This window comes from Pelodiscus sinensis, chromosome 7 (assembly GCF_049634645.1).
Source record: "Pelodiscus sinensis isolate JC-2024 chromosome 7, ASM4963464v1, whole genome shotgun sequence".
NCBI classification, from domain to species: Eukaryota; Metazoa; Chordata; order Testudines; family Trionychidae; genus Pelodiscus; species Pelodiscus sinensis.
The window spans coordinates 17,479,604-17,491,634 of record NC_134717.1 but is presented as its reverse complement, the minus strand read 5'-3'; the positions used below and the strand labels follow the sequence as shown (position 1 = coordinate 17,491,634).

The window sequence follows — 12,031 nt, the reverse complement described above, 5'->3', positions numbered from 1 at the left end:
AGAAATGACAGAGGTGCTTAATTACTTCTTTGTTTCGGTCTTCACCAAGAAGTCTGATAACGAAGAAATGTCGAACATAGTGAATGCTAGTGGGAAGGTGGTAGGTTTAGAAGATAAAATAAAAAAAGAACAAGTTAAAAATCATTTAGAAAAGTTAGATGTCTGCAAGTCACCAGTGTCAAATGAAATGCATCCTAGAATACTCAAAGAGGAGGTATCTGAGCCGTTAGCTATCATCTTTGAAAAATCATGGAAGGCGGGAGAGATTCCAGAAGACTGGAAAAGGGCAAATATAGTGCCCATCTAAAAAAAGGGGAATAAGAACAACCCAGGAAACTACAGACCAGTCAGTTTAATTCTGTGCCAGGAATGATAATGGAGCAGGTAATTAAGGAATTGATCTATAAACAACTGGAAGATAATAAGGAGAATGATAATCTATAGCATAGATTTGTAAATAACAAATCATGTCAAACCAATATGATAGCTTTCTTTAATAGGATAACACGTTTAGAGGAAAAGGGAGAAGCGGTGGATGTGGTATACCTAGACTTCAGCAAGGGATTTGATATGGCTATACATGATCTTATCATTTAGTTAGGCAAATACAACTTACATGGGGCTACATGACTGGCTGGATAACCATTCACAGAGAGTAGTTCTTAACAGTTCATAATCCTGCTGAAAGGGCATAACAAGTGGGGTTCCATAGGAGTCTGTTTTGGGACTGATTTTGTTCAGTATCTTCATCAATGATTTGGATATTGGCATAGAGTATGCTTATTAAGTTTTCAGATGATACCAAGCTAGGAGGGGCAGCAACTCCTTTGGAGGGTGGGATCATAACTCAAAGTAATCTAGACAAACTGCCCCACAGCAAGAGCCACCTGGGAACAGGGCTGCAGCCAGCGGTGGGGATGACAGAGAAAGGGGATTCAGCCTCATGTTCTGGAAAGCCTGGCAGACTTCTCCCCCTTCTTTACGGTGGGCTTCACAGGAAGGGAAGACATTACTGGTTTCTTTCTGTGTTTCTCCCTCTGCACCCTGCCTGACTCCAGACACCATGTTCTGATGCCTGCTATACCACCAGCCACAAATAGTAGGCTGCTGCAGCTGCGCTGACTAGGGAACTCCAGGGACAGAATTTGGTGTGCAAATATGGGACATTTTGCCCCTTTTAAAAAAAATGTCAGGACATCTTAAATACGGGGAAGTCCTGGTAAAAATGAGACGGATGATCACCCTACACTGTTAGAATTTTCTGACTGCATACTGTGATTACTGACACACGAATGAAATGGCTGCTTACGTACTTTTATATAAAAATATACTTAGTTCACATACTTTAAATAATGTTGGGGTAAGATGTTAGTACTAAAGTGTTGACTTGTGAGTAGGAGGCAAATTATATGTTGTGGTGTTATATAAAACTGACTCACATAAGTGGGTAAGAATCCCAAGGATATCAGGACACCCACACTAGCAAAGGAAACATGTCAGCTTCCTCTGTACAGTATGTTTCCAACAGATTGAATGAGGCTTGTTTTTATTAAAGAAAACGGCATTATTTTTTCATAACCTTGGTGAAAAAAATCACTTTACTACTAGAACTTGTTAAAGTGATTTTGTTTTAACTGACTTGCTTTCAGAAACATATGTACAAGTATAGGGCTTCTGTTCTCCCAAAGTTACATGTATCTCTTGATTTTAAAAAATCAATAAATAACTTACTAAAATTTATCAGAAGTTTAATTTGGTTGTATAAATAAGCAATAAATAGCTATATTAGGTAAGTTAAAACTTCATAAGGGCAATTGATAGTCATTTGTGGAGTTAATCATCTAGATTTAGAAAGAAACTTCCTTTATTCGTATGTTACTCTGCTGTTGTATATTATGAGGATCTTGCAGTGTCCCAGTGCATCTGGAACTAGGCATACTCAGATAGGATACTAGATTAGGTGGACCACAAATCTAGAGAAGTATGACAATTTGTATGCCTATAAAATGAGTGTACATTTATTGTATTGTATAATTTTGATTGGCACCACATTATGTTTCCATGCAGATTTACAAACACAAAGTGTCCCATTTAGGAAAATAAAGAAAGGAAAATACTCAGGTGCATTTGAGGCATAATGTCAACAGATGAGAGTTCTTTAATTACTATAGCTCCTGTTAAGACGACTAACTCTAACATGTCCATGGGTTTCAAAATATCTTTTTTTGTGCGTGTGCGTGTGCGTGCGCGTGCGTGTGCGTGTGTGTGCGCTGTCGTAAGCCATTCTAATTCTTTACCAGAAATAGTTGGCTTCCCTCTCTTGAGTACCGGGGATTGCTTCATGGATTAGCAGGACTTCAGAAATAATTCCTTTAGCCTTTTCTGCCTCTGGGGGCTCAGAGGTAGGTTGTAGATTCCTTCCCTGTTCCTGCCACCTGCTTGGTTGATCCTAAGCCCATTCTCTCCAGGATTCAGTGTCTGAAGAGCCTGCCAGCACTTCCTGCTCTGTGCAGCTTAATTCTCATGGGGAATTGCCTAACTTCTGGTATGCCTCCCACCTTCTTGGCTCTACTGCTGCATGCAATTCTCTCTCCAGCTTGAGCTATAGACTCAGGTCACCTTTTCTTATAGCCTTGTCACATGACTATCAACTGACTTTCCTTCTCCCCATTTCCCATCAGTGCTTACTTGAGCTTGATTATGTGATCTTTCAGGGGATTCATGGTCCTAAATAATTGATTTTACAAGGTCAGAGTCTTGGAACAGACTAGCTAATATTGGACTACAACTGTTTCTAAAGGGGATAGATTGCTTGGCTTCATATAAAAGAAAATATGAGCATGAAATTCTCCTTTTCTTGCCTGCTGAGCCATATTGTGTTAAATTACAGCTCTAGGAGCTTACTCTAAACATACAGGTTCACTATAGAATGCTTATATGGAAGGAGTAATTCTGAAATATGGACATCTTAATTTTAATAAACTTTCACATAGTATTCTGGTTTCCACTAGGGATGTTGAAAAGCAGTTACATGCATCTTCAGTGCAGGGTGGCATTTAAGCCTACTCCCAGCATGTACTGGCTCCTGCCTGCTGGCCCTGCTCCTGGGGAGCTGGCAGCCGCCCCATGCTGCTGCCACCTCTGATACACAGCCAGCAGCACGGAGTGGCAGCCAATTTTCCTAGACTGCTGCCTAGCCACTTTTAAGCTGGCTTCTGGCGTGCACTGCCTGTTGCCCCGCGTTGCTGCCTCTGGTGGTTCACACCGGAAGTCAGCTTTTAAGCTGGCTCTTAACTGCAGCTCCACTCTTGCCTGAGCTAGAGCATTATAAATAGGATGGAAGTGGACATGGTACCTGCCTTATGATCTTGGAACCTAAGAATACTATGAAAAGGGACACCTGATGCCTGTGTTGGGAGAATGGTCTTCAGTTGTCAAGAAAGTATGGCACTCTCAAAAACCTTCAGTGACCTTTTTAGTGTTGCAAGATGCTTTTTTGAGTGCTTGCTTGTGTCCATTCCACTCTAGGTGTGCATGCACCACGTGCACGGATTGTCAGAGAGTTTTCCCTTAATGGTACCCAGGAGGCCAGCCGGGGAGCCCCCAGGAGTGGCACCACTATATCGGTGCATATATATCCCCACTGGCCCTCCATCCTCTCAGTTCCTTCTTGCCACCCATGACAGTCATTGGAGCTCCCTTCTCACTTGTTAAGAAGCATGATCCCAGCAGTATCTGCAAGTTCTTTAGAGTAGTTAGCACCTAGTTGATTACCTGTGTTTCTTCCAAGTTGCTTCTCCTGTTAAGTACCTGTTTAGACAGTGTTGGATAAGTTGTTGGGTTGGGGCTTGCCTGTTGCGTCCCCTTCCCTCCTGGCTCCCTGTGCATGCCAGGGCCTCACTGCTTTAAGCCCTATGCTGACTGTTCAAAACCTGCATCCCTGGTGACCCACACGGGTTGTGTTTGAAGTGTCTAGGTGAGGCCCATGTCATAGCAAGCTGCAGGATCTGCCGTAGTTTTAAGCCCCAGACTCAGCGCAAGAGAGACTCATACTTGAAGATACTCCTCATGGAGTCAACGCTCCACCCAGCACCAGCAGAGAACGCGGCACCATCCTTGGTGCGGGAGACACTGCGTTTGTCAGGGACCTTGTCAGTCTGAAGGCGCCCTGCGGCGCGGCACCAGTTTCAATCCCAAGTGTCCCGTAAGAAGAGCAGGGTGGAGAGGGGCAGGTCCCTGCCCTGGCACATGCCCGCAGTGCGCCCCCAGTCAGGGAACCCTGTTGCGCCTACTCCAACCATGAAGTCCACCACTACTGGGCCTGAACACGGCCAGTTGAGCGTGCCCAAGGGCCGCAGCACAATGGAGGAGCCTGTACAGGTTGAGAGGACCTCCATGCTGGGTATGTTCGAGGTGGCGCAGGAGCTGATTGAGTTGACCGTGGACTCGCCCTTGCCTCCTCGGGAGCACTGGGTCTCACCTCGGGCACTGGCGCCCTGTCTGGTGGTATGCTTCCCAGCACACATCGATGCCAGCACCGTCAGGCCCTTCAGTACCGATGACCTCCCTCTCTCAGGAGTCTAGAGAAAGAGATTGGCATCCAGCGCCCTGATTCCGGGCGACACCGGGGCAATCTGGCATCCATGGCTCGGCAAGCAGAGGGGCACCAGTCCTTGGGCCTGACTTCGGCTCCGCCGTGGTTGGAGTCCGACTACTCGTCAGAATCCGACGTGGAGTTGGTGCGATCTAGGGTATCGGTTTCCCACTCCCAGTGCTGCTCTTTATCCTAGCACTAGTGCAGGTCCCAGCACCGCTCTGGATCTCTTAGGTCTGTAGGTATCCACACTCTGGCCCGGCTTATCCCTTCCACCAGGGCAGACAGGATTTCTCCTGACCGAGAGGCCACTATAATAATAACAATAACTGAAGTGACAGACACCTCTCCCATTTGTCCTGTGAACAGGGAGCTGGGCCTCTCTAGCAGGCCCCAGGCCAAATCTTTGAAAGTGCGAGTGAGGACAGTGCACCAGTCTCAGATCGCAGGTCATTCACTGATCAACTTTCCCCCTTTCACCGTGCCTAGTCGCATATTACAATGGACTGCTGGGTTCTGGACACGGTGAGGAGAGGATATTTCATCCCCTTCTACTCCTGCCCTTCTTCCCATCTACCTTCCCCGTCCCTGTTCAGGAACCCTTCTCACGAGCATCTTCTCAAGCTGGAGGTGCAATACACATCTCGAAGAACAACAGTTACGAAGTAAGTAACTGGTTTTTATCTGGCTTCATGGCCCAATAAGGGCTCTGGTCCATCTGGTTTAGCATGAACTCTTTAAACTATATTGGTGTACCTATTTAGAGCAGGGTTTTAAAGGCATAGTGATGGAACTTAGTGAAACCTGAAGGGAGGAAACATTTAAATGAGTTTGAGGAGAGAGAAACATTACTTATAGTACCTGATGCTTGCATTTGAGCCATTAATGCCCTTGTGCACTTCGCTCTTTTCCCCACATACATGTATGCTTGCCATGATAGCTGATCAGGCAAATCTTCCTTTTTAACTTTTGATGTCTGTATTTTAATGGTGCACTTTAGACTTTGCGTTATTATTCTAAAGTAAACACATTAAACAGAAATAATATTGTAGTTCCTAAGATCACTCTGCAAGCCTTCTTTTATGAACTGAACTTCTGAAGTATCATCATTGCATATGGAGCCATTGCTTATCCTATCATTACACCAGCATGTGCAGTAGATTGGAGTGAGATTCTAATGCTTATTGTTGGAATAACAGCCATCTTCTCAGATATATGCACAGAGGTTCTAGCACGAGTCACTGAATCTCTATGAAAGCAGATACAGTCAATAAAAAAAAATCTTCTCTTTTTCTTAAAACAGTGACGATATTTATATTTGACCATAATGTTCTCAAAATGTTCGGACTGTATTGCTAAATATGTGTCCAAAGTATCTAATATTGTTCTTCCTGAGTTTCTGAAACTTTGGCTATGTGCACTGATCCTTTAGCAGGATATGAAACGGAGTGTCTCAGAGCTTGGATTTGCATTCTTGGGTATAGTTATTATTAAGGTGTCATAGGAGCAGATGGGATATGAATGATGAAGCCTAAATTGAGTAACTACCAGTGGAGAGGAAATGACTAATTGAACTTCAGAGAACAAGAAGTCTGTCGTCTTGTAGTCAAAATACGTGAACTAGAAATACAGATTTGTACCTTCATATGTATCTGAAGATCTGTTTCTCCTACTTAGCATGCAATTTGAGTCTGGTGTTGGCAGCTAGTCTGAATACATTAATGTGGGAGATAGAGAAGTGAGAGCTTTTAAGCTTAAACAAAGATTTCCCTTTTAAAAGGTTATGTAATACTAAATAGACATCTTGAAGTCATTAAGTGATGACACAAATTCTATAAATTCAGGCTATAATGACAGGTGAGTAGCTATATAGTCCAGTACCACTCAAGTGATCATAAATTGGAGGAGTTATAGTACAAACCAATCAATACTTTTTTTTTCACAGCATGGCTTAACTTTTCTCATTCTAGACTCTATTGGACAAAATCAGTTTTCAGCCTAGAGATATAGCCTGTTGTTGCTATATTACCTGGGCACAAATGTAAAATTCAGATTGTGGAACAAATAACAGTTTATTGGGATTGAATCTTTTAAATCAATTGTACGGGACCTTCCTGGGTGCTATGAGCAGGCTTCTGGGAGTCAACCAAGGAGGAACAGTGTTAGACTCACAGGGGACCAAAATGGAAAACCAAATTCCCACTTCATAGGTCTCAGATCTGTAGCCCAGAGCCCCATCATCCAGGGTTAAAGTTGAAACTAAACAATGTAGCTTCATACGTGGCCCCAGGCAGTTGGCCAATTTGCTATCCCATAATGGCAGCCTGGGCTTTTATATTAAAAAAAACAAAAAAACAGTTGTGGTACACATGAGCCATAGAGGGTTTTTTAGCATGTTAAAGGGAACCTTACCAAAAAAAAGTTGAGAGACTTTGCTTTAATTTTTTTTAGCTGTAAGGTTTTCAATGTTTTATTAGTTCTATAATAAAAATATATTTTTCATAATACATAGTTATTCCAAAGCTCACAGGTAAGTGAAGAACATGGAGACATGGGAGGGAGCAAGGGCTATAATACCAGAGAAAAAGGAGGGACAAGGCTGAACTGGGAGGCAAAATCAAATCAGTATCTTAGATGCCTATATACAAATGCAAGTAGTATGTGTAATAAGCAGTAAAAACTTGAAGTGCTCATAAACAAACACAATTATGACATAGTTGGTATCACAGAGACTTGGTGGGATAATACACATGATTAGATATTAGTGTAAAAGGTATAGCTTAGGAAGGATAGGTGAGGTTAACAGGGAGGTGGTGTTGCCTTATGTATGAAAAATGTATACATTTGGACTGAGGTGGAGATGGAGATAGGAGACAGAAGTGTTGAGAGTCTCTGAGTTAGGTTAAAAGGGGTAAAAAAACAAGGGTGATGTCATGCTAGGGGTCTACTATAGATCACCTACCTAGGTAGAAGAAGTGGAAGAGGCTTTTTTTTAAACAACTAACAAAATCATCCCAAGCGCAGGATTTCGTGGTGATGGGGGATGTCAGCCATCCAGACATATGTTGGAAAACTGACATAGACTATCCAATAAGTTCTTGGACTGCACTGAAGATAATTTTTTATTTCAGAAGGTTGAAAATGCTACTGGGGGAAGCTGTTCTAGATTTGATTTTAACAAATAGGGAGGAACCGGTTGGGAATTTGAAAGTGGAAGGCAGGTTGGGTGAATGTCATCCTGAAATCATAGAGTTCATGATTCTAAGGAATGGTAGAAGGGAGAACAATAAAATAGAGACAGTGGATTTCAGGAAGGCAGGTTTTGGTAAACTCAGAGCTGCTAGGTAAGGTCCCATGGGAAGCAAGACTAAGAGGAAAAACAACTGAAAAGAGTTGGCAGTTTTTCAAAGGGATATTATTAAGGGCCCAAAAGCAAGCTATTCTGGGTAGGGAAGATAGAAACTATGGCAAAAGACTGCCTTGGCTTAACCAGGAGATCTTGCATGATCTAAAAATTAAAAAGGAATTATATAAAAAGTGGAAACTAGAACAAATTACAAAGGGTGAATAAGAAGAAACAATACAGGCATGCGGGGGGAAGATTAGAAAGGCAAAGGCACAAAACGAGCTCAAAATAGCTACAGACATAAAGGGTAGAAGATTCTGTATAAATATATTAGAAGCAAGAGTAGGGACAAGGTAGGCCTATTGCTCAGTGGGGAGGGAGAAACAATAAAAGAAAACAATAAAAGAAATGGCAGAGGTGCTTATGACTTCTTTGTTTCGATCTTCACCAAGAAGTCTGATAAACAAAGGAATGTCGAACATAGTGAATGCTAGTGGGAAGGAAGTAGGTTTAGAAGATAAAATAAAAAAAGAACTAGTTAAAAATCATTTAGAAAAGTTAGATGTCTGCAAGACACCAGTGTCAAATGAAATGCATCCTAGAATACTCGAGGAGGAAGTATCTGAACCGTTAGCTATCATCTTTGAAAAATAATGGAAGACGGGAGAGTTTCAAGAAAACTGGGAAAAGAGCAAATATAGTGCCCATCAGAACAAACCAAGAAACTACAGACCAGTCAGTTTAACTTTTGTGCTAGGTAAAACAATGGAGCAAGTAATTAAGGAATTGATCTGCAGACAACTGGAAGATAAGGTGATAAGTCAGCATGGATTTGTAAAAAACAAATCATGTCAAACCAATTTGTTAGCTTTCTTTGATAGGATAACAAGTCTTGGGGAAAAGGGAGAAGTGTGGATGTGGTATACCTAGACTTTAGTAAGGCATTTGGTATGGTTTTGCATGATCGTCTTATGAATAAACTAGGCAAATACAACTTACATGGAGCTACTGTAAGAAGGGTTCATAACTACTCAGAGAGAGAGAGAGTGAGTCACAATCTTGATGAAAGGGCATAAGAAGTGGGATTCTGTAGGGGTTTGTTTTGGGACCGGTTTTGTTCAGTATGTTCATCAACAATTTAGATATTGGCATAGACAGTATGCTTATTAAGTTTGCAGATGATACCAAGCTGGGAGGGTTTGCAGCTGCTTTGGAGGATAAAGTCTTAATTCAAAATGATCTAGACAAACTAGAGAAATGATCTGAGGTAAACAGGATAAAGTTTAATAAGGACAAATGCAAAGTACTCCACTTAGGAAGAAATAATCAGTTTCACACATACAGAATGGGAAGCGACTGTCTAGGGAGGATTACTGCAGAAAGGTATCTAAGGGTCATAGTGGACCATAAGCTAAATATGAGTCAACAGTGTGATTCTGTTGCAGAAAAACCAAACATGATTCTGGGATGCATTAACAGGATGCATTTTTTTTTCTTTTTGCTCAACAAAAAGATCCTTTGGTGGACCTCGGTCTTAAAAAGTTTAAGAAACACTGGTGTAGAGAACATGACCTATGAGGGAAAACTGAAAGAATTGAACTTGTTTAGATCTGAAAGGAGAAGACTAAGAGGGAACATGATAGTTGTTTTCAAGTATTGAAAAGGGTATCACGAGGAGGAGGGAGAAAATTGTTCTCTTTGGCCTCTGAGGACAGGACAAGAAGCAATGGACTTAAACTGCAGCAAGAGAGGTTTAGGTTGACACGAGGGAAAAGTTCCTAACTGTCAGGGTGGTTAAACAATGGAATAAATTGCCTAGTGCGGATTGGACTCGACCTCTTGAGGTTCCTTCCAGTTCTAGTGTTCTCTCATTCTCTGATTCTATTTTACTTCTCTTTTGGAATCTCATCTGTAGTGTCCTATCAAAACTTCAATTTGAGCTTCTGACTAAATCATTACTTCTCTGACTACAGTATAACCTCAGTTACAAACATAGTCAGAAATGAAGGTAGTTCATAACTCTGAGCAATACGTTATGGTGGTTATTTCAAAAAAATTATACCTGCACATTGATTTAATACAGCTGGTCTGTTTGTCTTGTTTAATTTTTATCTCTGCTGCTGCCTGATTGCGTCTGGAACCGGAAAAATACAGTTTGTGGTCGACCAGTCAATTCATAACTCTGGTGTTTCATAGTAGAGATGTTAGATAGCGATTAATTGAATACTTGTGTAACTGCACAAAATATTATCGGTTACGGGACTATTCAGTAGTCCTTGGGGGCAGGGCCATAAGCTAATGTGCTCCCAGAACTTCTTCCGGAGAGCCCCCTACTACCCTGCACTGCTGCCTCTATCAGAGGTTTAAAAACTAGCTCCCCATACAGTCAGGCTCTTTCCTGCCACCCCATGCTGCTGCCTCTGATACATAGCCAGCAGTGCGGGGCAGCAGCAACCCCTGTTACCTGTGCGGTGAGCCTGTGCCAAGAGAAGCTGGGGCAGAGGCCGGTCCTCACTGCTGTGGGAAGCCCCAGCGATCCCTCCCAGCCCCTTGCCTTTATTTCTCCACCCCACTGGCCTGACTCCTGCACCCCTATCTCCTGCACTGAACCCTCCCACAGCCCAACCCCTGTCCTGACACCTAGGCCCGCCGCAAACAGGCTGCTCCAAGGAGGCCTCTCCTGCCCTCCCCTCCCCCCGTACCTGCTGCTGCCTCTGACAAATATTGTAGGCTATACTATTTCTCGCTGTGATTTTGAAGCTAGTTCTGGTATTACTGAGAGTAACACTAAATAGATGAATTCTGAAATGGAAAAATTCTAGTTGATGTACATTATCTATATCTGTATTCTTAGGGAATTTGTGTTTGTGTATGTACTGAGTCCGTCCTCCTGTCTGTGAGTGTGTGTGTGTGTTCAAGAGCTCCTCCTAAACAGGAAGAGTTAGGAGCACCAAGTTTAGTATGCAGCGTCCTCTTATCCTAAATTAAAGAAGGACAGGGTTTGATTGTGCTAGGAAAGTGGAATGTGCCTGGAATCGATTGTTTTCCATGACACAGAAATGGAGGAGGGCTGTTTGGATGGATAGTTCTTGTGCGGCCACCCTCCTGTGGTCACTCTGCATTACAAAGTGGCCAGTTGGGTCCAGGGCTCTCCATATTGCTGGCCACTGGCCCAGGTAAATGGCCGCCCTACCCCAAACCACTCTCTTTCCCCCTTCCTCATCCCCCCCCAGCCCTTGGCCACAGCATTGGACCGGGGAGTGGAGGAGTGGGGGAAAGAGCCCTACTAGCCAGCAGGCCTGATGCACTGGAGAAGCACCTCTAGGTGCTGGAGCCAGGCTGTGCCACACCCCTCCCCACTTCCCAGAGCTGTGCCAGGGACCGTGGCCAGACCTTGCTGCCCCGCCCCTCCCTCAAGAAGCCCTGACATCTCTAATCCTCCATGCTACTCCCCCTGATGGCAGCCCTTGCTCCCCCACCAAGAGGTACCAGGGCAGAGGCCAGTTCTCAACACCATGGGCAGTCCCAGTTAGCCCTCACAGCCCCTTGCCCTGATTTCTCCACACCCCTGCGCTGACTCCTGTATGCCTACCCCTCTGCCCTGAGCTCTCATACCTCCCAACACCTTGCCCTGACTCCTGCACCCCGTACACCATGAGGCCTCTGCTTTGAAGGACCCGAACAACACTGGATAAGCCTTCTAGTAACATATATAAAGATAAGATTTGTTTGCAGAATATGGAAGTGGAAGTCATCTTCTGTTTCTACTCTAAAAGTGTCTAGATGAAATTTCAGAACAAGTAATTTACGTCTATTCATAGATACCTTTTATTTTTTTGACAGCTAGATAAATAATATGTAGCTGAAAGAAGTGAAGAACATCACTTCATCCTCTGTGAAAGACACTAAAATAGAAGATACAGGGCTTCTATTGAACACATAGATGGATATCACATTAATGTAATGCCAAGACTGTACCTAATTTAATATGTTGTACTAAACTTTAGCATAAATATATCTGATAAATGTTTTTAGAAGAGCTATCATTCTCATAGTGTTTATTACAATATTAATAAGTCCCTCTCTGAGGG

The 12,031-nt window shown here is 43.1% G+C and overlaps 1 protein-coding gene across 1 annotated transcript in view; it reads left to right on the top strand.

The window, feature by feature from the left end:
• The window catches only part of ZRANB3 (zinc finger RANBP2-type containing 3), a 124,610-nt gene that overhangs the window by 28,482 nt on the left and 84,097 nt on the right, over positions 1-12,031 (top strand). The gene's annotated exons all lie outside the window — the stretch shown is intronic.